Below are 26,526 nucleotides of genomic sequence, written 5' to 3'. Positions count from 1 at the left end.
TCTTCCACTTTTTGAGTGACACAAAGATGCTTATCTAAATGGTGAAAATGCAACAGCTGTTAATCAGGCTCACTTTGACTTTACATAGTGCAGCAAGAGATTGTTTCTCGCTTACGGCCACACCGGCCTGAGTACGCCTGATCTCGTCTGATCTCGGAAGCTAAGCAGGGTCGGGCCTGGTTAGTACTTGGATGGGAGACCGCCTGGGAATACCAGGTGCTGTAAGCTTTTTGTCACTGCCTTGTGGAATTTCAACTCTTTGTCCGTTTTTTCCCACAAGGTTGAAATATGTGCCCTCGCTTTGAAATAAGTAAGCAAGGTTAGTTTGTATTTCATCCAACAATCTGTGCTACAAATTATGGCTACAGTATATGCAATTTCTTCCACTTTTTGAGTGACACAAAGATGCTTATCTAAATGGTGAAAATGCAACAGCTGTTAATCAGGCTCACTTTGACTTTACATAGTGCAGCAAGAGATTGTTTCTCGCTTACGGCCACACCGGCCTGAGTACGCCTGATCTCGTCTGATCTCGGAAGCTAAGCAGGGTCGGGCCTGGTTAGTACTTGGATGGGATGGGAGACCGCCTGGGAATACCAGGTGCTGTAAGCTTTTTGTCACTGCCTTGTGGAATTTCAACTCTTTGTCCGTTTTTTCCCACAAGGTTGAAATATGTGCCCTCGCTTTGAAATAAGTAAGCAAGGTTAGTTTGTATTTCATCCAACAATCTGTGCTACAAATTATGGCTACAGTATATGCAATTTCTTCCACTTTTTGAGTGACACAAAGATGCTTATCTAAATGGTGAAAATGCAACAGCTGTTAATCAGGCTCACTTTGACTTTACATAGTGCAGCAAGAGATTGTTTCTCGCTTACGGCCACACCGGCCTGAGTACGCCTGATCTCGTCTGATCTCGGAAGCTAAGCAGGGTCGGGCCTGGTTAGTACTTGGATGGGAGACCGCCTGGGAATACCAGGTGCTGTAAGCTTTTTGTCACTGCCTTGTGGAATTTCAACTCTTTGTCCGTTTTTTCCCACAAGGTTGAAATATGTGCCCTCGCTTTGAAATAAGTAAGCAAGGTTAGTTTGTATTTCATCCAACAATCTGTGCTACAAATTATGGCTACAGTATATGCAATTTCTTCCACTTTTTGAGTGACACAAAGATGCTTATCTAAATGGTGAAAATGCAACAGCTGTTAATCAGGCTCACTTTGACTTTACATAGTGCAGCAAGAGATTGTTTCTCGCTTACGGCCACACCGGCCTGAGTACGCCTGATCTCGTCTGATCTCGGAAGCTAAGCAGGGTCGGGCCTGGTTAGTACTTGGATGGGAGACCGCCTGGGAATACCAGGTGCTGTAAGCTTTTTGTCACTGCCTTGTGGAATTTCAACTCTTTGTCCGTTTTTTCCCACAAGGTTGAAATATGTGCCCTCGCTTTGAAATAAGTAAGCAAGGTTAGTTTGTATTTCATCCAACAATCTGTGCTACAAATTATGGCTACAGTATATGCAATTTCTTCCACTTTTTGAGTGACACAAAGATGCTTATCTAAATGGTGAAAATGCAACAGCTGTTAATCAGGCTCACTTTGACTTTACATAGTGCAGCAAGAGATTGTTTCTCGCTTACGGCCACACCGGCCTGAGTACGCCTGATCTCGTCTGATCTCGGAAGCTAAGCAGGGTCGGGCCTGGTTAGTACTTGGATGGGAGACCGCCTGGGAATACCAGGTGCTGTAAGCTTTTTGTCACTGCCTTGTGGAATTTCAACTCTTTGTCCGTTTTTTCCCACAAGGTTGAAATATGTGCCCTCGCTTTGAAATAAGTAAGCAAGGTTAGTTTGTATTTCATCCAACAATCTGTGCTACAAATTATGGCTACAGTATATGCAATTTCTTCCACTTTTTGAGTGACACAAAGATGCTTATCTAAATGGTGAAAATGCAACAGCTGTTAATCAGGCTCACTTTGACTTTACATAGTGCAGCAAGAGATTGTTTCTCGCTTACGGCCACACCGGCCTGAGTACGCCTGATCTCGTCTGATCTCGGAAGCTAAGCAGGGTCGGGCCTGGTTAGTACTTGGATGGGAGACCGCCTGGGAATACCAGGTGCTGTAAGCTTTTTGTCACTGCCTTGTGGAATTTCAACTCTTTGTCCGTTTTTTCCCACAAGGTTGAAATATGTGCCCTCGCTTTGAAATAAGTAAGCAAGGTTAGTTTGTATTTCATCCAACAATCTGTGCTACAAATTATGGCTACAGTATATGCAATTTCTTCCACTTTTTGAGTGACACAAAGATGCTTATCTAAATGGTGAAAATGCAACAGCTGTTAATCAGGCTCACTTTGACTTTACATAGTGCAGCAAGAGATTGTTTCTCGCTTACGGCCACACCGGCCTGAGTACGCCTGATCTCGTCTGATCTCGGAAGCTAAGCAGGGTCGGGCCTGGTTAGTACTTGGATGGGAGACCGCCTGGGAATACCAGGTGCTGTAAGCTTTTTGTCACTGCCTTGTGGAATTTCAACTCTTTGTCCGTTTTTTCCCACAAGGTTGAAATATGTGCCCTCGCTTTGAAATAAGTAAGCAAGGTTAGTTTGTATTTCATCCAACAATCTGTGCTACAAATTATGGCTACAGTATATGCAATTTCTTCCACTTTTTGAGTGACACAAAGATGCTTATCTAAATGGTGAAAATGCAACAGCTGTTAATCAGGCTCACTTTGACTTTACATAGTGCAGCAAGAGATTGTTTCTCGCTTACGGCCACACCGGCCTGAGTACGCCTGATCTCGTCTGATCTCGGAAGCTAAGCAGGGTCGGGCCTGGTTAGTACTTGGATGGGAGACCGCCTGGGAATACCAGGTGCTGTAAGCTTTTTGTCACTGCCTTGTGGAATTTCAACTCTTTGTCCGTTTTTTCCCACAAGGTTGAAATATGTGCCCTCGCTTTGAAATAAGTAAGCAAGGTTAGTTTGTATTTCATCCAACAATCTGTGCTACAAATTATGGCTACAGTATATGCAATTTCTTCCACTTTTTGAGTGACACAAAGATGCTTATCTAAATGGTGAAAATGCAACAGCTGTTAATCAGGCTCACTTTGACTTTACATAGTGCAGCAAGAGATTGTTTCTCGCTTACGGCCACACCGGCCTGAGTACGCCTGATCTCGTCTGATCTCGGAAGCTAAGCAGGGTCGGGCCTGGTTAGTACTTGGATGGGAGACCGCCTGGGAATACCAGGTGCTGTAAGCTTTTTGTCACTGCCTTGTGGAATTTCAACTCTTTGTCCGTTTTTTCCCACAAGGTTGAAATATGTGCCCTCGCTTTGAAATAAGTAAGCAAGGTTAGTTTGTATTTCATCCAACAATCTGTGCTACAAATTATGGCTACAGTATATGCAATTTCTTCCACTTTTTGAGTGACACAAAGATGCTTATCTAAATGGTGAAAATGCAACAGCTGTTAATCAGGCTCACTTTGACTTTACATAGTGCAGCAAGAGATTGTTTCTCGCTTACGGCCACACCGGCCTGAGTACGCCTGATCTCGTCTGATCTCGGAAGCTAAGCAGGGTCGGGCCTGGTTAGTACTTGGATGGGAGACCGCCTGGGAATACCAGGTGCTGTAAGCTTTTTGTCACTGCCTTGTGGAATTTCAACTCTTTGTCCGTTTTTTCCCACAAGGTTGAAATATGTGCCCTCGCTTTGAAATAAGTAAGCAAGGTTAGTTTGTATTTCATCCAACAATCTGTGCTACAAATTATGGCTACAGTATATGCAATTTCTTCCACTTTTTGAGTGACACAAAGATGCTTATCTAAATGGTGAAAATGCAACAGCTGTTAATCAGGCTCACTTTGACTTTACATAGTGCAGCAAGAGATTGTTTCTCGCTTACGGCCACACCGGCCTGAGTACGCCTGATCTCGTCTGATCTCGGAAGCTAAGCAGGGTCGGGCCTGGTTAGTACTTGGATGGGAGACCGCCTGGGAATACCAGGTGCTGTAAGCTTTTTGTCACTGCCTTGTGGAATTTCAACTCTTTGTCCGTTTTTTCCCACAAGGTTGAAATATGTGCCCTCGCTTTGAAATAAGTAAGCAAGGTTAGTTTGTATTTCATCCAACAATCTGTGCTACAAATTATGGCTACAGTATATGCAATTTCTTCCACTTTTTGAGTGACACAAAGATGCTTATCTAAATGGTGAAAATGCAACAGCTGTTAATCAGGCTCACTTTGACTTTACATAGTGCAGCAAGAGATTGTTTCTCGCTTACGGCCACACCGGCCTGAGTACGCCTGATCTCGTCTGATCTCGGAAGCTAAGCAGGGTCGGGCCTGGTTAGTACTTGGATGGGAGACCGCCTGGGAATACCAGGTGCTGTAAGCTTTTTGTCACTGCCTTGTGGAATTTCAACTCTTTGTCCGTTTTTTCCCACAAGGTTGAAATATGTGCCCTCGCTTTGAAATAAGTAAGCAAGGTTAGTTTGTATTTCATCCAACAATCTGTGCTACAAATTATGGCTACAGTATATGCAATTTCTTCCACTTTTTGAGTGACACAAAGATGCTTATCTAAATGGTGAAAATGCAACAGCTGTTAATCAGGCTCACTTTGACTTTACATAGTGCAGCAAGAGATTGTTTCTCGCTTACGGCCACACCGGCCTGAGTACGCCTGATCTCGTCTGATCTCGGAAGCTAAGCAGGGTCGGGCCTGGTTAGTACTTGGATGGGAGACCGCCTGGGAATACCAGGTGCTGTAAGCTTTTTGTCACTGCCTTGTGGAATTTCAACTCTTTGTCCGTTTTTTCCCACAAGGTTGAAATATGTGCCCTCGCTTTGAAATAAGTAAGCAAGGTTAGTTTGTATTTCATCCAACAATCTGTGCTACAAATTATGGCTACAGTATATGCAATTTCTTCCACTTTTTGAGTGACACAAAGATGCTTATCTAAATGGTGAAAATGCAACAGCTGTTAATCAGGCTCACTTTGACTTTACATAGTGCAGCAAGAGATTGTTTCTCGCTTACGGCCACACCGGCCTGAGTACGCCTGATCTCGTCTGATCTCGGAAGCTAAGCAGGGTCGGGCCTGGTTAGTACTTGGATGGGAGACCGCCTGGGAATACCAGGTGCTGTAAGCTTTTTGTCACTGCCTTGTGGAATTTCAACTCTTTGTCCGTTTTTTCCCACAAGGTTGAAATATGTGCCCTCGCTTTGAAATAAGTAAGCAAGGTTAGTTTGTATTTCATCCAACAATCTGTGCTACAAATTATGGCTACAGTATATGCAATTTCTTCCACTTTTTGAGTGACACAAAGATGCTTATCTAAATGGTGAAAATGCAACAGCTGTTAATCAGGCTCACTTTGACTTTACATAGTGCAGCAAGAGATTGTTTCTCGCTTACGGCCACACCGGCCTGAGTACGCCTGATCTCGTCTGATCTCGGAAGCTAAGCAGGGTCGGGCCTGGTTAGTACTTGGATGGGAGACCGCCTGGGAATACCAGGTGCTGTAAGCTTTTTGTCACTGCCTTGTGGAATTTCAACTCTTTGTCCGTTTTTTCCCACAAGGTTGAAATATGTGCCCTCGCTTTGAAATAAGTAAGCAAGGTTAGTTTGTATTTCATCCAACAATCTGTGCTACAAATTATGGCTACAGTATATGCAATTTCTTCCACTTTTTGAGTGACACAAAGATGCTTATCTAAATGGTGAAAATGCAACAGCTGTTAATCAGGCTCACTTTGACTTTACATAGTGCAGCAAGAGATTGTTTCTCGCTTACGGCCACACCGGCCTGAGTACGCCTGATCTCGTCTGATCTCGGAAGCTAAGCAGGGTCGGGCCTGGTTAGTACTTGGATGGGAGACCGCCTGGGAATACCAGGTGCTGTAAGCTTTTTGTCACTGCCTTGTGGAATTTCAACTCTTTGTCCGTTTTTTCCCACAAGGTTGAAATATGTGCCCTCGCTTTGAAATAAGTAAGCAAGGTTAGTTTGTATTTCATCCAACAATCTGTGCTACAAATTATGGCTACAGTATATGCAATTTCTTCCACTTTTTGAGTGACACAAAGATGCTTATCTAAATGGTGAAAATGCAACAGCTGTTAATCAGGCTCACTTTGACTTTACATAGTGCAGCAAGAGATTGTTTCTCGCTTACGGCCACACCGGCCTGAGTACGCCTGATCTCGTCTGATCTCGGAAGCTAAGCAGGGTCGGGCCTGGTTAGTACTTGGATGGGAGACCGCCTGGGAATACCAGGTGCTGTAAGCTTTTTGTCACTGCCTTGTGGAATTTCAACTCTTTGTCCGTTTTTTCCCACAAGGTTGAAATATGTGCCCTCGCTTTGAAATAAGTAAGCAAGGTTAGTTTGTATTTCATCCAACAATCTGTGCTACAAATTATGGCTACAGTATATGCAATTTCTTCCACTTTTTGAGTGACACAAAGATGCTTATCTAAATGGTGAAAATGCAACAGCTGTTAATCAGGCTCACTTTGACTTTACATAGTGCAGCAAGAGATTGTTTCTCGCTTACGGCCACACCGGCCTGAGTACGCCTGATCTCGTCTGATCTCGGAAGCTAAGCAGGGTCGGGCCTGGTTAGTACTTGGATGGGAGACCGCCTGGGAATACCAGGTGCTGTAAGCTTTTTGTCACTGCCTTGTGGAATTTCAACTCTTTGTCCGTTTTTTCCCACAAGGTTGAAATATGTGCCCTCGCTTTGAAATAAGTAAGCAAGGTTAGTTTGTATTTCATCCAACAATCTGTGCTACAAATTATGGCTACAGTATATGCAATTTCTTCCACTTTTTGAGTGACACAAAGATGCTTATCTAAATGGTGAAAATGCAACAGCTGTTAATCAGGCTCACTTTGACTTTACATAGTGCAGCAAGAGATTGTTTCTCGCTTACGGCCACACCGGCCTGAGTACGCCTGATCTCGTCTGATCTCGGAAGCTAAGCAGGGTCGGGCCTGGTTAGTACTTGGATGGGAGACCGCCTGGGAATACCAGGTGCTGTAAGCTTTTTGTCACTGCCTTGTGGAATTTCAACTCTTTGTCCGTTTTTTCCCACAAGGTTGAAATATGTGCCCTCGCTTTGAAATAAGTAAGCAAGGTTAGTTTGTATTTCATCCAACAATCTGTGCTACAAATTATGGCTACAGTATATGCAATTTCTTCCACTTTTTGAGTGACACAAAGATGCTTATCTAAATGGTGAAAATGCAACAGCTGTTAATCAGGCTCACTTTGACTTTACATAGTGCAGCAAGAGATTGTTTCTCGCTTACGGCCACACCGGTCTGAGTACGCCTGATCTCGTCTGATCTCGGAAGCTAAGCAGGGTCGGGCCTGGTTAGTACTTGGATGGGAGACCGCCTGGGAATACCAGGTGCTGTAAGCTTTTTGTCACTGCCTTGTGGAATTTCAACTCTTTGTCCGTTTTTTCCCACAAGGTTGAAATATGTGCCCTCGCTTTGAAATAAGTAAGCAAGGTTAGTTTGTATTTCATCCAACAATCTGTGCTACAAATTATGGCTACAGTATATGCAATTTCTTCCACTTTTTGAGTGACACAAAGATGCTTATCTAAATGGTGAAAATGCAACAGCTGTTAATCAGGCTCACTTTGACTTTACATAGTGCAGCAAGAGATTGTTTCTCGCTTACGGCCACACCGGCCTGAGTACGCCTGATCTCGTCTGATCTCGGAAGCTAAGCAGGGTCGGGCCTGGTTAGTACTTGGATGGGAGACCGCCTGGGAATACCAGGTGCTGTAAGCTTTTTGTCACTGCCTTGTGGAATTTCAACTCTTTGTCCGTTTTTTCCCACAAGGTTGAAATATGTGCCCTCGCTTTGAAATAAGTAAGCAAGGTTAGTTTGTATTTCATCCAACAATCTGTGCTACAAATTATGGCTACAGTATATGCAATTTCTTCCACTTTTTGAGTGACACAAAGATGCTTATCTAAATGGTGAAAATGCAACAGCTGTTAATCAGGCTCACTTTGACTTTACATAGTGCAGCAAGAGATTGTTTCTCGCTTACGGCCACACCGGCCTGAGTACGCCTGATCTCGTCTGATCTCGGAAGCTAAGCAGGGTCGGGCCTGGTTAGTACTTGGATGGGAGACCGCCTGGGAATACCAGGTGCTGTAAGCTTTTTGTCACTGCCTTGTGGAATTTCAACTCTTTGTCCGTTTTTTCCCACAAGGTTGAAATATGTGCCCTCGCTTTGAAATAAGTAAGCAAGGTTAGTTTGTATTTCATCCAACAATCTGTGCTACAAATTATGGCTACAGTATATGCAATTTCTTCCACTTTTTGAGTGACACAAAGATGCTTATCTAAATGGTGAAAATGCAACAGCTGTTAATCAGGCTCACTTTGACTTTACATAGTGCAGCAAGAGATTGTTTCTCGCTTACGGCCACACCGGCCTGAGTACGCCTGATCTCGTCTGATCTCGGAAGCTAAGCAGGGTCGGGCATGGTTAGTACTTGGATGGGAGACCGCCTGGGAATACCAGGTGCTGTAAGCTTTTTGTCACTGCCTTGTGGAATTTAACTCTTTGTCCGTTTTTTTTCCACAAGGCTGAAATATGTGCCCTCGCTTTGAAATAAGTAAGCAAGGTTAGTTTGTATTTCATCCAACAATCTGTGCTACAAATTATGGCTACAGTATATGCAATTTCTTCCACTTTTTGAGTGACACCAAGATGCTTATCTAAATGGTGAAAATGCAACAGCTGTTAATCAGGCTCACTTTGACTTACATAGTGCAGCAAGAGATTGTTTCTCGCTTACGCCACACCGGCCTGATCTCGTCTGATCTCGGAAGCTAAGCAGGGTCGGCCTGGTTAGTACTTGGATGGGAGACCGCCTGGGAATACCAGGTGCTGTAAGCTTTTTGTCACTGCCTTGTGGAATTTCAACTCTTTGTCCGTTTTTTTCCACAAGGCTGAAATATGTGCCCTCGCTTTGAAATAAGTAAGCAAGGTTAGTTTGTATTTCATCCAACAATCTGTGCTACAATTTATGCTATGCAATTTCTTCCACTTTTTGAGTGACACAAAGATGCTTATCTAAATGGTGAAAATGCAACAGCTGTTAATCAGGCTCACTTTGACTTTACATAGTGCAGCAAGAGATTGTTTCTCGCTTACGGCCACACCGGCCTGAGTACGCCTGATCTCGTCTGATCTCGGAAGCTAAGCAGGGTCGGGCCTGGTTAGTACTTGGATGGGAGACCGCCTGGGAATACCAGGTGCTGTAAGCTTTTTGTCACTGCCTTGTGGAATTTCAACTCTTTGTCCGTTTTTTTTCCACAAGGCTGAAATATGTGCCCTCGCTTTGAAATAAGTAAGCAAGGTTAGTTTGTATTTCATCCAACAATCTGTGCTACAAATTATGGCTACAGTATATGCAATTTCTTCCACTTTTTGAGTGACACAAAGATGCTTATCTAAATGGTGAAAATGCAACAGCTGTTAATCAGGCTCACTTTGACTTTACATAGTGCAGCAAGAGATTGTTTCTCGCTTACGGCCACACCGGCCTGATCTCGTCTGATCTCGGAAGCTAAGCAGGGTCGGGCCTGGTTAGTACTTGGATGGGAGACCGCCTGGGAATACCAGGTGCTGTAAGCTTTTTGTCACTGCCTTGTGGAATTTCAACTCTTTGTCCGTTTTTTCCCACAAGGCTGAAATATGTGCCCTCGCTTTGAAATAAGTAAGCAAGGTTAGTTTGTATTTCATCCAACAATCTGTGCTACAAATTATGGCTACAGTATATGCAATTTCTTCCACTTTTTGAGTGACACAAAGATGCTTATCTAAATGGTGAAAATGCAACAGCTGTTAATCAGGCTCACTTTGACTTTACATAGTGCAGCAAGAGATTGTTTCTCGCTTACGGCCACACCGGCCTGAGTACCGCCTGATCTCGTCTGATCTCGGAAGCTAAGCAGGGTCGGGCCTGGTTAGTACTTGGATGGGAGACCGCCTGGGAATACCAGGTGCTGTAAGCTTTTTGTCACTGCCTTGTGGAATTTCAACTCTTTGTCCGTTTTTTTCCACAAGGCTGAAATATGTGCCCTCGCTTTGAAATAAGTAAGCAAGGTTAGTTTGTATTTCATCCAACAATCTGTGCTACAAATTATGGCTACAGTATATGCAATTTCTTCCACTTTTTGAGTGACACAAAGATGCTTATCTAAATGGTGAAAATGCAACAGCTGTTAATCAGGCTCACTTTGACTTTACATAGTGCAGCAAGAGATTGTTTCTCGCTTACGGCCACACCGGCCTGATCTCGTCTGATCTCGGAAGCTAAGCAGGGTCGGGCCTGGTTAGTACTTGGATGGGAGACCGCCTGGGAATACCAGGTGCTGTAAGCTTTTTGTCACTGCCTTGTGGAATTTCAACTCTTTGTCCGTTTTTTTCCACAAGGCTGAAATATGTGCCCTCGCTTTGAAATAAGTAAGCAAGGTTAGTTTGTATTTCATCCAACAATCTGTGCTACAAATTATGGCTACAGTATATGCAATTTCTTCCACTTTTTGAGTGACACAAAGATGCTTATCTAAATGGTGAAAATGCAACAGCTGTTAATCAGGCTCACTTTGACTTTACATAGTGCAGCAAGAGATTTTTCTCGCTTACGGCCACACCGGCCTGAGTACGCCTGATCTCGTCTGATCTCGGAAGCTAAGCAGGGTCGGGCCTGGTTAGTACTTGGATGGGAGACCGCCTGGGAATACCAGGTGCTGTAAGCTTTTTGTCACTGCCTTGTGGAATTTCAACTCTTTGTCCGTTTTTTTTCCACAAGGCTGAAATATGTGCCCTCGCTTTGAAATAAGTAAGCAAGGTTAGTTTGTATTTCATCCAACAATCTGTGCTACAAATTATGGCTACAGTATATGCAATTTCTTCCACTTTTTGAGTGACACAAAGATGCTTATCTAAATGGTGAAAATGCAACAGCTGTTAATCAGGCTCACTTTGACTTTACATAGTGCAGCAAGAGATTGTTTCTCGCTTACGGCCACACCGGCCTGATCTCGTCTGATCTCGGAAGCTAAGCAGGGTCGGGCCTGGTTAGTACTTGGATGGGAGAACCGCCTGGGAATACCAGGTGCTGTAAGCTTTTTGTCACTGCCTTGTGGAATTTCAACTCTTTGTCCGTTTTTTCCACAAGGCTGAAATATGTGCCCTCGCTTTGAAATAAGTAAGCAAGGTTAGTTTGTATTTCATCCAACAATCTGTGCTACAAATTATGGCTACAGTATATGCAATTTCTTCCACTTTTTGAGTGACACAAAGATGCTTATCTAAATGGTGAAAATGCAACAGCTGTTAATCAGGCTCACTTTGACTTTACATAGTGCAGCAAGAGATTGTTTCTCGCTTACGGCCACACCGGCCTGAGTACGCCTGATCTCGTCTGATCTCGGAAGCTAAGCAGGGTCGGGCCTGGTTAGTACTTGGATGGGAGACCGCCTGGGAATACCAGGTGCTGTAAGCTTTTTGTCACTGCCTTGTGGAATTTCAACTCTTTGTCCGTTTTTTTTCCACAAGGCTGAAATATGTGCCCTCGCTTTGAAATAAGTAAGCAAGGTTAGTTTGTATTTCATCCAACAATCTGTGCTACAAATTATGGCTACAGTATATGCAATTTCTTCCACTTTTTGAGTGACACAAAGATGCTTATCTAAATGGTGAAAATGCAACAGCTGTTAATCAGGCTCACTTTGACTTTACATAGTGCAGCAAGAGATTGTTTCTCGCTTACGGCCACACCGGCCTGATCTCGTCTGATCTCGGAAGCTAAGCAGGGTCGGGCCTGGTTAGTACTTGGATGGGAGACCGCCTGGGAATACCAGGTGCTGTAAGCTTTTTGTCACTGCCTTGTGGAATTTCAACTCTTTGTCCGTTTTTTTTCCCACAAGGTTGAAATATGTGCCCTCGCTTTGAAATAAGTAAGCAAGGTTAGTTTGTATTTCATCCAACAATCTGTGCTACAAATTATGGCTACAGTATATGCAATTTCTTCCACTTTTTGAGTGACACAAAGATGCTTATCTAAATGGTGAAAATGCAACAGCTGTTAATCAGGCTCACTTTGACTTTACATAGTGCAGCAAGAGATTGTTTCTCGCTTACGGCCACACCGGCCTGAGTACGCCTGATCTCGTCTGATCTCGGAAGCTAAGCAGGGTCGGGCCTGGTTAGTACTTGGATGGGAGACCGCCTGGGAATACCAGGTGCTGTAAGCTTTTTGTCACTGCCTTGTGGAATTTCAACTCTTTGTCCGTTTTTTTCCACAAGGCTGAAATATGTGCCCTCGCTTTGAAATAAGTAAGCAAGGTTAGTTTGTATTTCATCCAACAATCTGTGCTACAAATTATGGCTACAGTATATGCAATTTCTTCCACTTTTTGAGTGACACAAAGATGCTTATCTAAATGGTGAAAATGCAACAGCTGTTAATCAGGCTCACTTTGACTTTACATAGTGCAGCAAGAGATTGTTTCTCGCTTACGGCCACACCGGCCTGATCTCGTCTGATCTCGGAAGCTAAGCAGGGTCGGGCCTGGTTAGTACTTGGATGGGAGACCGCCTGGGAATACCAGGTGCTGTAAGCTTTTGTCACTGCCTTGTGGAATTTCAACTCTTTGTCCGTTTTTTCCCACAAGGTTGAAATATGTGCCCTCGCTTTGAAATAAGTAAGCAAGGTTAGTTTGTATTTCATCCAACAATCTGTGCTACAAATTATGGCTACAGTATATGCAATTTCTTCCACTTTTTGAGTGACACAAAGATGCTTATCTAAATGGTGAAAATGCAACAGCTGTTAATTCAGGCTCACTTTGACTTTACATAGTGCAGCAAGAGATTGTTTCTCGCTTACGGCCACACCGGCCTGAGTACGCCTGATCTCGTCTGATCTCGGAAGCTAAGCAGGGTCGGGCCTGGTTAGTACTTGGATGGGAGACCGCCTGGGAATACCAGGTGCTGTAAGCTTTTTGTCACTGCCTTGTGGAATTTCAACTCTTTGTCCGTTTTTTTTCCACAAGGCTGAAATATGTGCCCTCGCTTTGAAATAAGTAAGCAAGGTTAGTTTGTATTTCATCCAACAATCTGTGCTACAAATTATGGCTACAGTATATGCAATTTCTTCCACTTTTTGAGTGACACAAAGATGCTTATCTAAATGGTGAAAATGCAACAGCTGTTAATCAGGCTCACTTTGACTTTACATAGTGCAGCAAGAGATTGTTTCTCGCTTACGGCCACACCGGCCTGATCTCGTCTGATCTCGGAAGCTAAGCAGGGTCGGGCCTGGTTAGTACTTGGATGGGAGACCGCCTGGGAATACCAGGTGCTGTAAGCTTTTTGTCACTGCCTTGTGGAATTTCAACTCTTTGTCCGTTTTTTCCCACAAGGTTGAAATATGTGCCCTCGCTTTGAAATAAGTAAGCAAGGTTAGTTTGTATTTCATCCAACAATCTGTGCTACAAATTATGGCTACAGTATATGCAATTTCTTCCACTTTTTGAGTGACACAAAGATGCTTATCTAAATGGTGAAAATGCAACAGCTGTTAATCAGGCTCACTTTGACTTTACATAGTGCAGCAAGAGATTGTTTCTCGCTTACGGCCACACCGGCCTGAGTACGCCTGATCTCGGAAGCTAAGCAGGGTCGGGCCTGGTTAGTACTTGGATGGGAGACCGCCTGGGAATACCAGGTGCTGTAAGCTTTTTGTCACTGCCTTGTGGAATTTCAACTCTTTGTCCGTTTTTTTTCCACAAGGCTGAAATATGTGCCCTCGCTTTGAAATAAGTAAGCAAGGTTAGTTTGTATTTCATCCAACAATCTGTGCTACAAATTATGGCTACAGTATATGCAATTTCTTCCACTTTTTGAGTGACACAAAGATGCTTATCTAAATGGTGAAAATGCAACAGCTGTTAATCAGGCTCACTTTGACTTTACATAGTGCAGCAAGAGATTGTTTCTCGCTTACGGCCACACCGGCCTGATCTCGTCTGATCTCGGAAGCTAAGCAGGGTCGGGCCTGGTTAGTACTTGGATGGGAGACCGCCTGGGAATACCAGGTGCTGTAAGCTTTTTGTCACTGCCTTGTGGAATTTCAACTCTTTGTCCGTTTTTTCCCACAAGGTTGAAATATGTGCCCTCGCTTTGAAATAAGTAAGCAAGGTTAGTTTGTATTTCATCCAACAATCTGTGCTACAAATTATGGCTACAGTATATGCAATTTCTTCCACTTTTTGAGTGACACAAAGATGCTTATCTAAATGGTGAAAATGCAACAGCTGTTAATCAGGCTCACTTTGACTTTACATAGTGCAGCAAGAGATTGTTTCTCGCTTACGGCCACACCGGCCTGAGTACGCCTGATCTCGGAAGCTAAGCAGGGTCGGGCCTGGTTAGTACTTGGATGGGAGACCGCCTGGGAATACCAGGTGCTGTAAGCTTTTTGTCACTGCCTTGTGGAATTTCAACTCTTTGTCCGTTTTTTTTCCACAAGGCTGAAATATGTGCCCTCGCTTTGAAATAAGTAAGCAAGGTTAGTTTGTATTTCATCCAACAATCTGTGCTACAAATTATGGCTACAGTATATGCAATTTCTTCCACTTTTTGAGTGACACAAAGATGCTTATCTAAATGGTGAAAATGCAACAGCTGTTAATCAGGCTCACTTTGACTTTACATAGTGCAGCAAGAGATTGTTTCTCGCTTACGGCCACACCGGCCTGATCTCGTCTGATCTCGGAAGCTAAGCAGGGTCGGGCCTGGTTAGTACTTGGATGGGAGACCGCCTGGGAATACCAGGTGCTGTAAGCTTTTTGTCACTGCCTTGTGGAATTTCAACTCTTTGTCCGTTTTTTCCCACAAGGTTGAAATATGTGCCCTCGCTTTGAAATAAGTAAGCAAGGTTAGTTTGTATTTCATCCAACAATCTGTGCTACAAATTATGGCTACAGTATATGCAATTTCTTCCACTTTTTGAGTGACACAAAGATGCTCATCTAAATGGTGAAAATGCAACAGCTGTTAATCAGGCTCACTTTGACTTTACATAGTGCAGCAAGAGATTGTTTCTCGCTTACGGCCACACCGGCCTGAGTACGCCTGATCTCGTCTGATCTCGGAAGCTAAGCAGGGTCGGGCCTGGTTAGTACTTGGATGGGAGACCGCCTGGGAATACCAGGTGCTGTAAGCTTTTTGTCACTGCCTTGTGGAATTTCAACTCTTTGTCCGTTTTTTTTCCACAAGGCTGAAATATGTGCCCTCGCTTTGAAATAAGTAAGCAAGGTTAGTTTGTATTTCATCCAACAATCTGTGCTACAAATTATGGCTACAGTATATGCAATTTCTTCCACTTTTTGAGTGACACAAAGATGCTTATCTAAATGGTGAAAATGCAACAGCTGTTAATCAGGCTCACTTTGACTTTACATAGTGCAGCAAGAGATTGTTTCTCGCTTACGGCCACACCGGCCTGATCTCGTCTGATCTCGGAAGCTAAGCAGGGTCGGGCCTGGTTAGTACTTGGATGGGAGACCGCCTGGGAATACCAGGTGCTGTAAGCTTTTTGTCACTGCCTTGTGGAATTTCAACTCTTTGTCCGTTTTTTCCCACAAGGTTGAAATATGTGCCCTCGCTTTGAAATAAGTAAGCAAGGTTAGTTTGTATTTCATCCAACAATCTGTGCTACAAATTATGGCTACAGTATATGCAATTTCTTCCACTTTTTGAGTGACACAAAGATGCTTATCTAAATGGTGAAAATGCAACAGCTGTTAATCAGGCTCACTTTGACTTTACATAGTGCAGCAAGAGATTGTTTCTCGCTTACGGCCACACCGGCCTGAGTACGCCTGATCTCGTCTGATCTCGGAAGCTAAACAGGGTCGGGCCTGGTTAGTACTTGGATGGGAGACCGCCTGGGAATACCAGGTGCTGTAAGCTTTTTGTCACTGCCTTGTGGAATTTCAACTCTTTGTCCGTTTTTTTTCCACAAGGCTGAAATATGTGCCCTCGCTTTGAAATAAGTAAGCAAGGTTAGTTTGTATTTCATCCAACAATCTGTGCTACAAATTATGGCTACAGTATATGCAATTTCTTCCACTTTTTGAGTGACACAAAGATGCTTATCTAAATGGTGAAAATGCAACAGCTGTTAATCAGGCTCACTTTGACTTTACATAGTGCAGCAAGAGATTGTTTCTCGCTTACGGCCACACCGGCCTGATCTCGTCTGATCTCGGAAGCTAAGCAGGGTCGGGCCTGGTTAGTACTTGGATGGGAGACCGCCTGGGAATACCAGGTGCTGTAAGCTTTTTGTCACTGCCTTGTGGAATTTCAACTCTTTGTCCGTTTTTTCCCACAAGGTTGAAATATGTGCCCTCGCTTTGAAATAAGTAAGCAAGGTTAGTTTGTATTTCATCCAACAATCTGTGCTACAAATTATGGCTACAGTATATGCAATTTCTTCCACTTTTTGAGTGACACAAAGATGCTTATCTAAATGGTGAAAATGCAACAGCTGTTAATCAGGCTCACTTTGACTTTACATAGTGCAGCAAGAGATTGTTTCTCGCTTACGGCCACACCGGCCTGAGTACGCCTGATCTCGTCTGATCTCGGAAGCTAAACAGGGTCGGGCCTGGTTAGTACTTGGATGGGAGACCGCCTGGGAATACCAGGTGCTGTAAGCTTTTTGTCACTGCCTTGTGGAATTTCAACTCTTTGTCCGTTTTTTTTCCACAAGGCTGAAATATGTGCCCTCGCTTTGAAATAAGTAAGCAAGGTTAGTTTGTATTTCATCCAACAATCTGTGCTACAAATTATGGCTACAGTATATGCAATTTCTTCCACTTTTTGAGTGACACAAAGATGCTTATCTAAATGGTGAAAATGCAACAGCTGTTAATCAGGCTCACTTTGACTTTACATAGTGCAGCAAGAGATTGTTTCTCGCTTACGGCCACACCGGCCTGATCTCGTCTGATCTCGGAAGCTAAGCAGGGTCGGGCCTGGTTAGTACTTGGATGGGAGACCGCCTGGGAATACCAGGTGCTGTAAGCTTTTTGTCACTGCCTTGTGGAATTTCAACTCTTTGTCCGTTTTTTTTCCACAAGGCTGAAATATGTGCCCTCGCTTTGAAATAAGTAAGCAAGGTTAGTTTGTATTTCATCCAACAATCTGTGCTACAAATTATGGCTACAGTATATGCAATTTCTTCCACTTTTTGAGTGACACAAAGATGCTTATCTAAATGGTGAAAATGCAACAGCTGTTAATCAGGCTCACTTTGACTTTACATAGTGCAGCAAGAGATTATTTCTCGCTTACGGCCACACCGGCCTGAGTACGCCTGATCTCGTCTGATCTCGGAAGCTAAGCAGGGTCGGGCCTGGTTAGTACTTGGATGGGAGACCGCCTGGGAATACCAGGTGCTGTAAGCTTTTTGTCACTGCCTTGTGGAATTTCAACTCTTTGTCCGTTTTTTTTCCACAAGGCTGAAATATGTGCCCTCGCTTTGAAATAAGTAAGCAAGGTTAGTTTGTATTTCATCCAACAATCTGTGCTACAAATTATGGCTACAGTATATGCAATTTCTTCCACTTTTTGAGTGACACAAAGATGCTTATCTAAATGGTGAAAATGCAACAGCTGTTAATCAGGCTCACTTTGACTTTACATAGTGCAGCAAGAGATTGTTTCTCGCTTACGGCCACACCGGCCTGATCTCGTCTGATCTCGGAAGCTAAGCAGGGTCGGGCCTGGTTAGTACTTGGATGGGAGACCGCCTGGGAATACCAGGTGCTGTAAGCTTTTTGTCACTGCCTTGTGGAATTTCAACTCTTTGTCCGTTTTTTCCCACAAGGTTGAAATATGTGCCCTCGCTTTGAAATAAGTAAGCAAGGTTAGTTTGTATTTCATCCAACAATCTGTGCTACAAATTATGGCTACAGTATATGCAATTTCTTCCACTTTTTGAGTGACACAAAGATGCTTATCTAAATGGTGAAAATGCAACAGCTGTTAATCAGGCTCACTTTGACTTTACATAGTGCAGCAAGAGATTGTTTCTCGCTTACGGCCACACCGGCCTGAGTACGCCTGATCTCGGAAGCTAAGCAGGGTCGGGCCTGGTTAGTACTTGGATGGGAGACCGCCTGGGAATACCAGGTGCTGTAAGCTTTTTGTCACTGCCTTGTGGAATTTCAACTCTTTGTCCGTTTTTTTTCCACAAGGCTGAAATATGTGCCCTCGCTTTGAAATAAGTAAGCAAGGTTAGTTTGTATTTCATCCAACAATCTGTGCTACAAATTATGGCTACAGTATATGCAATTTCTTCCACTTTTTGAGTGACACAAAGATGCTTATCTAAATGGTGAAAATGCAACAGCTGTTAATCAGGCTCACTTTGACTTTACATAGTGCAGCAAGAGATTGTTTCTCGCTTACGGCCACACCGGCCTGATCTCGTCTGATCTCGGAAGCTAAGCAGGGTCGGGCCTGGTTAGTACTTGGATGGGAGACCGCCTGGGAATACCAGGTGCTGTAAGCTTTTTGTCACTGCCTTGTGGAATTTCAACTCTTTGTCCGTTTTTTCCCACAAGGTTGAAATATGTGCCCTCGCTTTGAAATAAGTAAGCAAGGTTAGTTTGTATTTCATCCAACAATCTGTGCTACAAATTATGGCTACAGTATATGCAATTTCTTCCACTTTTTGAGTGACACAAAGATGCTTATCTAAATGGTGAAAATGCAACAGCTGTTAATCAGGCTCACTTTGACTTTACATAGTGCAGCAAGAGATTGTTTCTCGCTTACGGCCACACCGGCCTGAGTACGCCTGATCTCGTCTGATCTCGGAAGCTAAGCAGGGTCGGGCCTGGTTAGTACTTGGATGGGAGACCGCCTGGGAATACCAGGTGCTGTAAGCTTTTTGTCACTGCCTTGTGGAATTTCAACTCTTTGTCCGTTTTTTTTCCACAAGGCTGAAATATGTGCCCTCGCTTTGAAATAAGTAAGCAAGGTTAGTTTGTATTTCATCCAACAATCTGTGCTACAAATTATGGCTACAGTATATGCAATTTCTTCCACTTTTTGAGTGACACAAAGATGCTTATCTAAATGGTGAAAATGCAACAGCTGTTAATCAGGCTCACTTTGACTTTACATAGTGCAGCAAGAGATTGTTTCTCGCTTACGGCCACACCGGCCTGATCTCGTCTGATCTCGGAAGCTAAGCAGGGTCGGGCCTGGTTAGTACTTGGATGGGAGACCGCCTGGGAATACCAGGTGCTGTAAGCTTTTTGTCACTGCCTTGTGGAATTTCAACTCTTTGTCCGTTTTTTCCCACAAGGTTGAAATATGTGCCCTCGCTTTGAAATAAGTAAGCAAGGTTAGTTTGTATTTCATCCAACAATCTGTGCTACAAATTATGGCTACAGTATATGCAATTTCTTCCACTTTTTGAGTGACACAAAGATGCTTATCTAAATGGTGAAAATGCAACAGCTGTTAATCAGGCTCACTTTGACTTTACATAGTGCAGCAAGAGATTGTTTCTCGCTTACGGCCACACCGGCCTGAGTACGCCTGATCTCGTCTGATCTCGGAAGCTAAGCAGGGTCGGGCCAGGTTAGTACTTGGATGGGAGACCGCCTGGGAATACCAGGTGCTGTAAGCTTTTTGTCACTGCCTTGTGGAATTTCAACTCTTTGTCCGTTTTTTTTCCACAAGGCTGAAATATGTGCCCTCGCTTTGAAATAAGTAAGCAAGGTTAGTTTGTATTTCATCCAACAATCTGTGCTACAAATTATGGCTACAGTATATGCAATTTCTTCCACTTTTTGAGTGACACAAAGATGCTTATCTAAATGGTGAAAATGCAACAGCTGTTAATCAGGCTCACTTTGACTTTACATAGTGCAGCAAGAGATTGTTTCTCGCTTACGGCCACACCGGCCTGATCTCGTCTGATCTCGGAAGCTAAGCAGGGTCGGGCCTGGTTAGTACTTGGATGGGAGACCGCCTGGGAATACCAGGTGCTGTAAGCTTTTTGTCACTGCCTTGTGGAATTTCAACTCTTTGTCCGTTTTTTTTCCACAAGGCTGAAATATGTGCCCTCGCTTTGAAATAAGTAAGCAAGGTTAGTTTGTATTTCATCCAACAATCTGTGCTACAAATTATGGCTACAGTATATGCAATTTCTTCCACTTTTTGAGTGACACAAAGATGCTTATCTAAATGGTGAAAATGCAACAGCTGTTAATCAGGCTCACTTTGACTTTACATAGTGCAGCAAGAGATTGTTTCTCGCTTACGGCCACACCGGCCTGAGTACGCCTGATCTCGTCTGATCTCGGAAGCTAAGCAGGGTCGGGCCTGGTTAGTACTTGGATGGGAGACCGCCTGGGAATACCAGGTGCTGTAAGCTTTTTGTCACTGCCTTGTGGAATTTCAACTCTTTGTCCGTTTTTTTTCCACAAGGCTGAAATATGTGCCCTCGCTTTGAAATAAGTAAGCAAGGTTAGTTTGTATTTCATCCAACAATCTGTGCTACAAATTATGGCTACAGTATATGCAATTTCTTCCACTTTTTGAGTGACACAAAGATGCTTATCTAAATGGTGAAAATGCAACAGCTGTTAATCAGGCTCACTTTGACTTTACATAGTGCAGCAAGAGATTGTTTCTCGCTTACGGCCACACCGGCCTGAGTACGCCTGATCTCGTCTGATCTCGGAAGCTAAGCAGGGTCGGGCCTGGTTAGTACTTGGATGGGAGACCGCCTGGGAATACCAGGTGCTGTAAGCTTTTTGTCACTGCCTTGTGGAATTTCAACTCTTTGTCCGTTTTTTTTCCACAAGGCTGAAATATGTGCCCTCGCTTTGAAATAAGTAAGCAAGGTTAGTTTGTATTTCATCCAACAATCTGTGCTACAAATTATGGCTACAGTATATGCAATTTCTTCCACTTTTTGAGTGACACAAAGATGCTTATCTAAATGGTGAAAATGCAACAGCTGTTAATCAGGCTCACTTTGACTTTACATAGTGCAGCAAGAGATTGTTTCTCGCTTACGGCCACACCGGCCTGAGTACGCCTGATCTCGTCTGATCTCGGAAGCTAAGCAGGGTCGGGCCTGGTTAGTACTTGGATGGGAGACCGCCTGGGAATACCAGGTGCTGTAAGCTTTTTGTCACTGCCTTGTGGAATTTCAACTCTTTGTCCGTTTTTTTTCCACAAGGCTGAAATATGTGCCCTCGCTTTGAAATAAGTAAGCAAGGTTAGTTTGTATTTCATCCAACAATCTGTGCTACAAATTATGGCTACAGTATATGCAATTTCTTCCACTTTTTGAGTGACACAAAGATGCTTATCTAAATGGTGAAAATGCAACAGCTGTTAATCAGGCTCACTTTGACTTTACATAGTGCAGCAAGAGATTGTTTCTCGCTTACGGCCACACCGGCCTGATCTCGTCTGATCTCGGAAGCTAAGCAGGGTCGGGCCTGGTTAGTACTTGGATGGGAGACCGCCTGGGAATACCAGGTGCTGTAAGCTTTTTGTCACTGCCTTGTGGAATTTCAACTCTTTGTCCGTTTTTTCCCACAAGGTTGAAATATGTGCCCTCGCTTTGAAATAAGTAAGCAAGGTTAGTTTGTATTTCATCCAACAATCTGTGCTACAAATTATGGCTACAGTATATGCAATTTCTTCCACTTTTTGAGTGACACAAAGATGCTTATCTAAATGGTGAAAATGCAACAGCTGTTAATCAGGCTCACTTTGACTTTACATAGTGCAGCAAGAGATTGTTTCTCGCTTACGGCCACACCGGCCTGAGTACGCCTGATCTCGTCTGATCTCGGAAGCTAAACAGGGTCGGGCCTGGTTAGTACTTGGATGGGAGACCGCCTGGGAATACCAGGTGCTGTAAGCTTTTTGTCACTGCCTTGTGGAATTTCAACTCTTTGTCCGTTTTTTTTCCACAAGGCTGAAATATGTGCCCTCGCTTTGAAATAAGTAAGCAAGGTTAGTTTGTATTTCATCCAACAATCTGTGCTACAAATTATGGCTACAGTATATGCAATTTCTTCCACTTTTTGAGTGACACAAAGATGCTTATCTAAATGGTGAAAATGCAACAGCTGTTAATCAGGCTCACTTTGACTTTACATAGTGCAGCAAGAGATTGTTTCTCGCTTACGGCCACACCGGCCTGAGTACGCCTGATCTCGTCTGATCTCGGAAGCTAAGCAGGGTCGGGCCTGGTTAGTACTTGGATGGGAGACCGCCTGGGAATACCAGGTGCTGTAAGCTTTTTGTCACTGCCTTGTGGAATTTCAACTCTTTGTCCGTTTTTTTTCCACAAGGCTGAAATATGTGCCCTCGCTTTGAAATAAGTAAGCAAGGTTAGTTTGTATTTCATCCAACAATCTGTGCTACAAATTATGGCTACAGTATATGCAATTTCTTCCACTTTTTGAGTGACACAAAGATGCTTATCTAAATGGTGAAAATGCAACAGCTGTTAATCAGGCTCACTTTGACTTTACATAGTGCAGCAAGAGATTGTTTCTCGCTTACGGCCACACCGGCCTGAGTACGCCTGATCTCGTCTGATCTCGGAAGCTAAGCAGGGTCGGGCCTGGTTAGTACTTGGATGGGAGACCGCCTGGGAATACCAGGTGCTGTAAGCTTTTTGTCACTGCCTTGTGGAATTTCAACTCTTTGTCCGTTTTTTTTCCACAAGGCTGAAATATGTGCCCTCGCTTTGAAATAAGTAAGCAAGGTTAGTTTGTATTTCATCCAACAATCTGTGCTACAAATTATGGCTACAGTATATGCAATTTCTTCCACTTTTTGAGTGACACAAAGATGCTTATCTAAATGGTGAAAATGCAACAGCTGTTAATCAGGCTCACTTTGACTTTACATAGTGCAGCAAGAGATTGTTTCTCGCTTACGGCCACACCGGCCTGATCTCGTCTGATCTCGGAAGCTAAGCAGGGTCGGGCCTGGTTAGTACTTGGATGGGAGACCGCCTGGGAATACCAGGTGCTGTAAGCTTTTTGTCACTGCCTTGTGGAATTTCAACTCTTTGTCCGTTTTTTCCCACAAGGTTGAAATATGTGCCCTCGCTTTGAAATAAGTAAGCAAGGTTAGTTTGTATTTCATCCAACAATCTGTGCTACAAATTATGGCTACAGTATATGCAATTTCTTCCACTTTTTGAGTGACACAAAGATGCTTATCTAAATGGTGAAAATGCAACAGCTGTTAATCAGGCTCACTTTGACTTTACATAGTGCAGCAAGAGATTGTTTCTCGCTTACGGCCACACCGGCCTGAGTACGCCTGATCTCGTCTGATCTCGGAAGCTAAGCAGGGTCGGGCCTGGTTAGTACTTGGATGGGAGACCGCCTGGGAATACCAGGTGCTGTAAGCTTTTTGTCACTGCCTTGTGGAATTTCAACTCTTTGTCCGTTTTTTTTCCACAAGGCTGAAATATGTGCCCTCGCTTTGAAATAAGTAAGCAAGGTTAGTTTGTATTTCATCCAACAATCTGTGCTACAAATTATGGCTACAGTATATGCAATTTCTTCCACTTTTTGAGTGACACAAAGATGCTTATCTAAATGGTGAAAATGCAACAGCTGTTAATCAGGCTCACTTTGACTTTACATAGTGCAGCAAGAGATTGTTTCTCGCTTACGGCCACACCGGCCTGAGTACGCCTGATCTCGTCTGATCTCGGAAGCTAAGCAGGGTCGGGCCTGGTTAGTACTTGGATGGGAGACCGCCTGGGAATACCAGGTGCTGTAAGCTTTTTGTCACTGCCTTGTGGAATTTCAACTCTTTGTCCGTTTTTTTTCCACAAGGCTGAAATATGTGCCCTCGCTTTGAAATAAGTAAGCAAGGTTAGTTTGTATTTCATCCAACAATCTGTGCTACAAATTATGGCTACAGTATATGCAATTTCTTCCACTTTTTGAGTGACACAAAGATGCTTATCTAAATGGTGAAAATGCAACAGCTGTTAATCAGGCTCACTTTGACTTTACATAGTGCAGCAAGAGATTGTTTCTCGCTTACGGCCACACCGGCCTGATCTCGTCTGATCTCGGAAGCTAAGCAGGGTCGGGCCTGGTTAGTACTTGGATGGGAGACCGCCTGGGAATACCAGGTGCTGTAAGCTTTTTGTCACTGCCTTGTGGAATTTCAACTCTTTGTCCGTTTTTTCCCACAAGGTTGAAATATGTGCCCTCGCTTTGAAATAAGTAAGCAAGGTTAGTTTGTATTTCATCCAACAATCTGTGCTACAAATTATGGCTACAGTATATGCAATTTCTTCCACTTTTTGAGTGACACAAAGATGCTTATCTAAATGGTGAAAATGCAACAGCTGTTAATCAGGCTCACTTTGACTTTACATAGTGCAGCAAGAGATTGTTTCTCGCTTACGGCCACACCGGCCTGAGTACGCCTGATCTCGTCTGATCTCGGAAGCTAAGCAGGGTCGGGCCTGGTTAGTACTTGGATGGGAGACCGCCTGGGAATACCAGGTGCTGTAAGCTTTTTGTCACTGCCTTGTGGAATTTCAACTCTTTGTCCGTTTTTTTTCCACAAGGCTGAAATATGTGCCCTCGCTTTGAAATAAGTAAGCAAGGTTAGTTTGTATTTCATCCAACAATCTGTGCTACAAATTATGGCTACAGTATATGCAATTTCTTCCACTTTTTGAGTGACACAAAGATGCTTATCTAAATGGTGAAAATGCAACAGCTGTTAATCAGGCTCACTTTGACTTTACATAGTGCAGCAAGAGATTGTTTCTCGCTTACGGCCACACCGGCCTGATCTCGTCTGATCTCGGAAGCTAAGCAGGGTCGGGCCTGGTTAGTACTTGGATGGGAGACCGCCTGGGAATACCAGGTGCTGTAAGCTTTTTGTCACTGCCTTGTGGAATTTCAACTCTTTGTCCGTTTTTTTTCCACAAGGCTGAAATATGTGCCCTCGCTTTGAAATAAGTAAGCAAGGTTAGTTTGTATTTCATCCAACAATCTGTGCTACAAATTATGGCTACAGTATATGCAATTTCTTCCACTTTTTGAGTGACACAAAGATGCTTATCTAAATGGTGAAAATGCAACAGCTGTTAATCAGGCTCACTTTGACTTTACATAGTGCAGCAAGAGATTGTTTCTCGCTTACGGCCACACCGGCCTGATCTCGTCTGATCTCGGAAGCTAAGCAGGGTCGGGCCTGGTTAGTACTTGGATGGGAGACCGCCTGGGAATACCAGGTGCTGTAAGCTTTTTGTCACTGCCTTGTGGAATTTCAACTCTTTGTCCGTTTTTTCCCACAAGGTTGAAATATGTGCCCTCGCTTTGAAATAAGTAAGCAAGGTTAGTTTGTATTTCATCCAACAATCTGTGCTACAAATTATGGCTACAGTATATGCAATTTCTTCCACTTTTTGAGTGACACAAAGATGCTTATCTAAATGGTGAAAATGCAACAGCTGTTAATCAGGCTCACTTTGACTTTACATAGTGCAGCAAGAGATTGTTTCTCGCTTACGGCCACACCGGCCTGATCTCGTCTGATCTCGGAAGCTAAGCAGGGTCGGGCCTGGTTAGTACTTGGATGGGAGACCGCCTGGGAATACCAGGTGCTGTAAGCTTTTTGTCACTGCCTTGTGGAATTTCAACTCTTTGTCCGTTTTTTTTTCCACAAGGCTGAAATATGTGCCCTCGCTTTGAAATAAGTAAGCAAGGTTAGTTTGTATTTCATCCAACAATCTGTGCTACAAATTATGGCTACAGTATATGCAATTTCTTCCACTTTTTGAGTGACACAAAGATGCTTATCTAAATGGTGAAAATGCAACAGCTGTTAATCAGGCTCACTTTGACTTTACATAGTGCAGCAAGAGATTGTTTCTCGCTTACGGCCACACCGGCCTGATCTCGTCTGATCTCGGAAGCTAAGCAGGGTCGGGCCTGGTTAGTACTTGGATGGGAGACCGCCTGGGAATACCAGGTGCTGTAAGCTTTTTGTCACTGCCTTGTGGAATTTCAACTCTTTGTCCGTTTTTTTTCCACAAGGCTGAAATATGTGCCCTCGCTTTGAAATAAGTAAGCAAGGTTAGTTTGTATTTCATCCAACAATCTGTGCTACAAATTATGGCTACAGTATATGCAATTTCTTCCACTTTTTGAGTGACACAAAGATGCTTATCTAAATGGTGAAAATGCAACAGCTGTTAATCAGGCTCACTTTGACTTTACATAGTGCAGCAAGAGATTGTTTCTCGCTTACGGCCACACCGGCCTGATCTCGTCTGATCTCGGAAGCTAAGCAGGGTCGGGCCTGGTTAGTACTTGGATGGGAGACCGCCTGGGAATACCAGGTGCTGTAAGCTTTTTGTCACTGCCT

At 43.6% G+C, this 26,526-nt stretch overlaps 41 non-coding genes and 28 pseudogenes across 41 annotated transcripts; all 69 read left to right on the top strand.

Annotated features, from left to right (window-relative positions):
* Positions 1-109: 109 nt before the first annotated feature.
* Positions 110-228, top strand: LOC149969285 (5S ribosomal RNA). Its single transcript, XR_016494471.1, has one exon. It is a non-coding gene; the product is annotated as a 5S ribosomal RNA (ribosomal RNA).
* A 260-nt stretch (positions 229-488) lies between these two features.
* Positions 489-612, top strand: LOC149969284 (5S ribosomal RNA; annotated as a pseudogene).
* A 260-nt stretch (positions 613-872) lies between these two features.
* Positions 873-991, top strand: LOC149969283 (5S ribosomal RNA). The gene has a single exon (XR_016494460.1). It is a non-coding gene; the product is annotated as a 5S ribosomal RNA (ribosomal RNA).
* A 260-nt stretch (positions 992-1,251) lies between these two features.
* LOC149969282 (5S ribosomal RNA) lies at positions 1,252-1,370 on the top strand. The gene has a single exon (XR_016494448.1). It is a non-coding gene; the product is annotated as a 5S ribosomal RNA (ribosomal RNA).
* A 260-nt stretch (positions 1,371-1,630) lies between these two features.
* Positions 1,631-1,749, top strand: LOC149969281 (5S ribosomal RNA). Its single transcript, XR_016494436.1, has one exon. It is a non-coding gene; the product is annotated as a 5S ribosomal RNA (ribosomal RNA).
* Positions 1,750-2,009: 260 nt separating this feature from the next.
* Positions 2,010-2,128, top strand: LOC149969280 (5S ribosomal RNA). Its single transcript, XR_016494425.1, has one exon. It is a non-coding gene; the product is annotated as a 5S ribosomal RNA (ribosomal RNA).
* Positions 2,129-2,388: 260 nt separating this feature from the next.
* Positions 2,389-2,507, top strand: LOC149969279 (5S ribosomal RNA). The gene has a single exon (XR_016494414.1). It is a non-coding gene; the product is annotated as a 5S ribosomal RNA (ribosomal RNA).
* Positions 2,508-2,767: 260 nt separating this feature from the next.
* LOC149969278 (5S ribosomal RNA) lies at positions 2,768-2,886 on the top strand. The gene has a single exon (XR_016494403.1). It is a non-coding gene; the product is annotated as a 5S ribosomal RNA (ribosomal RNA).
* Positions 2,887-3,146: 260 nt separating this feature from the next.
* LOC149969277 (5S ribosomal RNA) lies at positions 3,147-3,265 on the top strand. The gene has a single exon (XR_016494392.1). It is a non-coding gene; the product is annotated as a 5S ribosomal RNA (ribosomal RNA).
* A 260-nt stretch (positions 3,266-3,525) lies between these two features.
* On the top strand, positions 3,526-3,644 carry LOC149969276 (5S ribosomal RNA). Its single transcript, XR_016494381.1, has one exon. It is a non-coding gene; the product is annotated as a 5S ribosomal RNA (ribosomal RNA).
* A 260-nt stretch (positions 3,645-3,904) lies between these two features.
* On the top strand, positions 3,905-4,023 carry LOC149969275 (5S ribosomal RNA). The gene has a single exon (XR_016494370.1). It is a non-coding gene; the product is annotated as a 5S ribosomal RNA (ribosomal RNA).
* Positions 4,024-4,283: 260 nt separating this feature from the next.
* LOC149969274 (5S ribosomal RNA) lies at positions 4,284-4,402 on the top strand. Its single transcript, XR_016494358.1, has one exon. It is a non-coding gene; the product is annotated as a 5S ribosomal RNA (ribosomal RNA).
* Positions 4,403-4,662: 260 nt separating this feature from the next.
* LOC149969273 (5S ribosomal RNA) lies at positions 4,663-4,781 on the top strand. The gene has a single exon (XR_016494347.1). It is a non-coding gene; the product is annotated as a 5S ribosomal RNA (ribosomal RNA).
* Positions 4,782-5,041: 260 nt separating this feature from the next.
* Positions 5,042-5,160, top strand: LOC149969272 (5S ribosomal RNA). The gene has a single exon (XR_016494335.1). It is a non-coding gene; the product is annotated as a 5S ribosomal RNA (ribosomal RNA).
* Positions 5,161-5,420: 260 nt separating this feature from the next.
* LOC149969271 (5S ribosomal RNA) lies at positions 5,421-5,539 on the top strand. The gene has a single exon (XR_016494324.1). It is a non-coding gene; the product is annotated as a 5S ribosomal RNA (ribosomal RNA).
* A 260-nt stretch (positions 5,540-5,799) lies between these two features.
* LOC149969270 (5S ribosomal RNA) lies at positions 5,800-5,918 on the top strand. Its single transcript, XR_016494313.1, has one exon. It is a non-coding gene; the product is annotated as a 5S ribosomal RNA (ribosomal RNA).
* Positions 5,919-6,178: 260 nt separating this feature from the next.
* LOC149969269 (5S ribosomal RNA) lies at positions 6,179-6,297 on the top strand. The gene has a single exon (XR_016494302.1). It is a non-coding gene; the product is annotated as a 5S ribosomal RNA (ribosomal RNA).
* Positions 6,298-6,557: 260 nt separating this feature from the next.
* LOC149969268 (5S ribosomal RNA) lies at positions 6,558-6,676 on the top strand. Its single transcript, XR_016494291.1, has one exon. It is a non-coding gene; the product is annotated as a 5S ribosomal RNA (ribosomal RNA).
* A 260-nt stretch (positions 6,677-6,936) lies between these two features.
* Positions 6,937-7,055, top strand: LOC149969267 (5S ribosomal RNA). Its single transcript, XR_016494280.1, has one exon. It is a non-coding gene; the product is annotated as a 5S ribosomal RNA (ribosomal RNA).
* A 260-nt stretch (positions 7,056-7,315) lies between these two features.
* On the top strand, positions 7,316-7,434 carry LOC149969266 (5S ribosomal RNA). Its single transcript, XR_016494513.1, has one exon. It is a non-coding gene; the product is annotated as a 5S ribosomal RNA (ribosomal RNA).
* A 260-nt stretch (positions 7,435-7,694) lies between these two features.
* Positions 7,695-7,813, top strand: LOC149969265 (5S ribosomal RNA). Its single transcript, XR_016494269.1, has one exon. It is a non-coding gene; the product is annotated as a 5S ribosomal RNA (ribosomal RNA).
* Positions 7,814-8,073: 260 nt separating this feature from the next.
* On the top strand, positions 8,074-8,192 carry LOC149969264 (5S ribosomal RNA). Its single transcript, XR_016494258.1, has one exon. It is a non-coding gene; the product is annotated as a 5S ribosomal RNA (ribosomal RNA).
* Positions 8,193-8,452: 260 nt separating this feature from the next.
* LOC149969263 (5S ribosomal RNA) lies at positions 8,453-8,571 on the top strand (annotated as a pseudogene).
* Positions 8,572-9,189: 618 nt separating this feature from the next.
* LOC149969262 (5S ribosomal RNA) lies at positions 9,190-9,308 on the top strand. The gene has a single exon (XR_016494247.1). It is a non-coding gene; the product is annotated as a 5S ribosomal RNA (ribosomal RNA).
* A 261-nt stretch (positions 9,309-9,569) lies between these two features.
* Positions 9,570-9,678, top strand: LOC149969261 (5S ribosomal RNA; annotated as a pseudogene).
* A 260-nt stretch (positions 9,679-9,938) lies between these two features.
* LOC149969260 (5S ribosomal RNA) lies at positions 9,939-10,058 on the top strand (annotated as a pseudogene).
* Positions 10,059-10,318: 260 nt separating this feature from the next.
* Positions 10,319-10,427, top strand: LOC149969259 (5S ribosomal RNA; annotated as a pseudogene).
* Positions 10,428-10,686: 259 nt separating this feature from the next.
* On the top strand, positions 10,687-10,805 carry LOC149969258 (5S ribosomal RNA). Its single transcript, XR_016494236.1, has one exon. It is a non-coding gene; the product is annotated as a 5S ribosomal RNA (ribosomal RNA).
* Positions 10,806-11,435: 630 nt separating this feature from the next.
* Positions 11,436-11,554, top strand: LOC149969257 (5S ribosomal RNA). The gene has a single exon (XR_016494224.1). It is a non-coding gene; the product is annotated as a 5S ribosomal RNA (ribosomal RNA).
* Positions 11,555-11,815: 261 nt separating this feature from the next.
* On the top strand, positions 11,816-11,924 carry LOC149969256 (5S ribosomal RNA; annotated as a pseudogene).
* Positions 11,925-12,186: 262 nt separating this feature from the next.
* Positions 12,187-12,305, top strand: LOC149969255 (5S ribosomal RNA). Its single transcript, XR_016494213.1, has one exon. It is a non-coding gene; the product is annotated as a 5S ribosomal RNA (ribosomal RNA).
* Positions 12,306-12,565: 260 nt separating this feature from the next.
* On the top strand, positions 12,566-12,674 carry LOC149969254 (5S ribosomal RNA; annotated as a pseudogene).
* A 260-nt stretch (positions 12,675-12,934) lies between these two features.
* LOC149969253 (5S ribosomal RNA) lies at positions 12,935-13,053 on the top strand. The gene has a single exon (XR_016494202.1). It is a non-coding gene; the product is annotated as a 5S ribosomal RNA (ribosomal RNA).
* A 261-nt stretch (positions 13,054-13,314) lies between these two features.
* LOC149969252 (5S ribosomal RNA) lies at positions 13,315-13,423 on the top strand (annotated as a pseudogene).
* Positions 13,424-13,683: 260 nt separating this feature from the next.
* On the top strand, positions 13,684-13,792 carry LOC149969251 (5S ribosomal RNA; annotated as a pseudogene).
* Positions 13,793-14,053: 261 nt separating this feature from the next.
* On the top strand, positions 14,054-14,162 carry LOC149969250 (5S ribosomal RNA; annotated as a pseudogene).
* Positions 14,163-14,422: 260 nt separating this feature from the next.
* On the top strand, positions 14,423-14,531 carry LOC149969249 (5S ribosomal RNA; annotated as a pseudogene).
* A 261-nt stretch (positions 14,532-14,792) lies between these two features.
* On the top strand, positions 14,793-14,901 carry LOC149969248 (5S ribosomal RNA; annotated as a pseudogene).
* A 260-nt stretch (positions 14,902-15,161) lies between these two features.
* LOC149969247 (5S ribosomal RNA) lies at positions 15,162-15,280 on the top strand. Its single transcript, XR_016494191.1, has one exon. It is a non-coding gene; the product is annotated as a 5S ribosomal RNA (ribosomal RNA).
* Positions 15,281-15,541: 261 nt separating this feature from the next.
* Positions 15,542-15,650, top strand: LOC149969246 (5S ribosomal RNA; annotated as a pseudogene).
* A 260-nt stretch (positions 15,651-15,910) lies between these two features.
* Positions 15,911-16,029, top strand: LOC149969245 (5S ribosomal RNA). The gene has a single exon (XR_016494512.1). It is a non-coding gene; the product is annotated as a 5S ribosomal RNA (ribosomal RNA).
* Positions 16,030-16,290: 261 nt separating this feature from the next.
* Positions 16,291-16,399, top strand: LOC149969244 (5S ribosomal RNA; annotated as a pseudogene).
* A 260-nt stretch (positions 16,400-16,659) lies between these two features.
* LOC149969243 (5S ribosomal RNA) lies at positions 16,660-16,778 on the top strand. The gene has a single exon (XR_016494511.1). It is a non-coding gene; the product is annotated as a 5S ribosomal RNA (ribosomal RNA).
* A 261-nt stretch (positions 16,779-17,039) lies between these two features.
* On the top strand, positions 17,040-17,148 carry LOC149969242 (5S ribosomal RNA; annotated as a pseudogene).
* A 261-nt stretch (positions 17,149-17,409) lies between these two features.
* On the top strand, positions 17,410-17,528 carry LOC149969241 (5S ribosomal RNA). Its single transcript, XR_016494179.1, has one exon. It is a non-coding gene; the product is annotated as a 5S ribosomal RNA (ribosomal RNA).
* Positions 17,529-17,789: 261 nt separating this feature from the next.
* Positions 17,790-17,898, top strand: LOC149969240 (5S ribosomal RNA; annotated as a pseudogene).
* Positions 17,899-18,158: 260 nt separating this feature from the next.
* LOC149969239 (5S ribosomal RNA) lies at positions 18,159-18,267 on the top strand (annotated as a pseudogene).
* A 261-nt stretch (positions 18,268-18,528) lies between these two features.
* Positions 18,529-18,637, top strand: LOC149969238 (5S ribosomal RNA; annotated as a pseudogene).
* A 260-nt stretch (positions 18,638-18,897) lies between these two features.
* On the top strand, positions 18,898-19,016 carry LOC149969237 (5S ribosomal RNA). The gene has a single exon (XR_016494168.1). It is a non-coding gene; the product is annotated as a 5S ribosomal RNA (ribosomal RNA).
* Positions 19,017-19,277: 261 nt separating this feature from the next.
* Positions 19,278-19,386, top strand: LOC149969236 (5S ribosomal RNA; annotated as a pseudogene).
* A 260-nt stretch (positions 19,387-19,646) lies between these two features.
* On the top strand, positions 19,647-19,765 carry LOC149969235 (5S ribosomal RNA). The gene has a single exon (XR_016494118.1). It is a non-coding gene; the product is annotated as a 5S ribosomal RNA (ribosomal RNA).
* Positions 19,766-20,026: 261 nt separating this feature from the next.
* LOC149969234 (5S ribosomal RNA) lies at positions 20,027-20,135 on the top strand (annotated as a pseudogene).
* A 261-nt stretch (positions 20,136-20,396) lies between these two features.
* LOC149969233 (5S ribosomal RNA) lies at positions 20,397-20,515 on the top strand. The gene has a single exon (XR_016494157.1). It is a non-coding gene; the product is annotated as a 5S ribosomal RNA (ribosomal RNA).
* A 261-nt stretch (positions 20,516-20,776) lies between these two features.
* LOC149969232 (5S ribosomal RNA) lies at positions 20,777-20,895 on the top strand. The gene has a single exon (XR_016494146.1). It is a non-coding gene; the product is annotated as a 5S ribosomal RNA (ribosomal RNA).
* Positions 20,896-21,156: 261 nt separating this feature from the next.
* LOC149969231 (5S ribosomal RNA) lies at positions 21,157-21,275 on the top strand. Its single transcript, XR_016494135.1, has one exon. It is a non-coding gene; the product is annotated as a 5S ribosomal RNA (ribosomal RNA).
* Positions 21,276-21,536: 261 nt separating this feature from the next.
* On the top strand, positions 21,537-21,645 carry LOC149969230 (5S ribosomal RNA; annotated as a pseudogene).
* Positions 21,646-21,905: 260 nt separating this feature from the next.
* LOC149969229 (5S ribosomal RNA) lies at positions 21,906-22,024 on the top strand. The gene has a single exon (XR_016494510.1). It is a non-coding gene; the product is annotated as a 5S ribosomal RNA (ribosomal RNA).
* Positions 22,025-22,285: 261 nt separating this feature from the next.
* On the top strand, positions 22,286-22,404 carry LOC149969228 (5S ribosomal RNA). The gene has a single exon (XR_016494124.1). It is a non-coding gene; the product is annotated as a 5S ribosomal RNA (ribosomal RNA).
* A 261-nt stretch (positions 22,405-22,665) lies between these two features.
* LOC149969227 (5S ribosomal RNA) lies at positions 22,666-22,784 on the top strand. Its single transcript, XR_016494523.1, has one exon. It is a non-coding gene; the product is annotated as a 5S ribosomal RNA (ribosomal RNA).
* Positions 22,785-23,045: 261 nt separating this feature from the next.
* Positions 23,046-23,154, top strand: LOC149969226 (5S ribosomal RNA; annotated as a pseudogene).
* Positions 23,155-23,414: 260 nt separating this feature from the next.
* On the top strand, positions 23,415-23,533 carry LOC149969225 (5S ribosomal RNA). Its single transcript, XR_016494454.1, has one exon. It is a non-coding gene; the product is annotated as a 5S ribosomal RNA (ribosomal RNA).
* A 261-nt stretch (positions 23,534-23,794) lies between these two features.
* LOC149969224 (5S ribosomal RNA) lies at positions 23,795-23,913 on the top strand. Its single transcript, XR_016494341.1, has one exon. It is a non-coding gene; the product is annotated as a 5S ribosomal RNA (ribosomal RNA).
* Positions 23,914-24,174: 261 nt separating this feature from the next.
* LOC149969223 (5S ribosomal RNA) lies at positions 24,175-24,283 on the top strand (annotated as a pseudogene).
* Positions 24,284-24,543: 260 nt separating this feature from the next.
* Positions 24,544-24,662, top strand: LOC149969222 (5S ribosomal RNA). The gene has a single exon (XR_016494230.1). It is a non-coding gene; the product is annotated as a 5S ribosomal RNA (ribosomal RNA).
* A 261-nt stretch (positions 24,663-24,923) lies between these two features.
* On the top strand, positions 24,924-25,032 carry LOC149969221 (5S ribosomal RNA; annotated as a pseudogene).
* A 261-nt stretch (positions 25,033-25,293) lies between these two features.
* LOC149969220 (5S ribosomal RNA) lies at positions 25,294-25,402 on the top strand (annotated as a pseudogene).
* A 260-nt stretch (positions 25,403-25,662) lies between these two features.
* On the top strand, positions 25,663-25,771 carry LOC149969219 (5S ribosomal RNA; annotated as a pseudogene).
* A 262-nt stretch (positions 25,772-26,033) lies between these two features.
* On the top strand, positions 26,034-26,142 carry LOC149969218 (5S ribosomal RNA; annotated as a pseudogene).
* A 261-nt stretch (positions 26,143-26,403) lies between these two features.
* LOC149969217 (5S ribosomal RNA) lies at positions 26,404-26,512 on the top strand (annotated as a pseudogene).
* The last annotated feature ends 14 nt before the right edge of the window (positions 26,513-26,526 follow it).

This window comes from Oncorhynchus mykiss, unplaced genomic scaffold (genome assembly GCF_057628025.1).
Source record: "Oncorhynchus mykiss isolate SJ-2025 unplaced genomic scaffold, ASM5762802v1 scaffold110, whole genome shotgun sequence".
Taxonomy (NCBI): domain Eukaryota; kingdom Metazoa; phylum Chordata; class Actinopteri; order Salmoniformes; family Salmonidae; genus Oncorhynchus; species Oncorhynchus mykiss.
The sequence above is the reverse complement of the archived record's forward strand: the minus strand, read 5'-3'. Positions and strand labels throughout refer to the sequence as shown.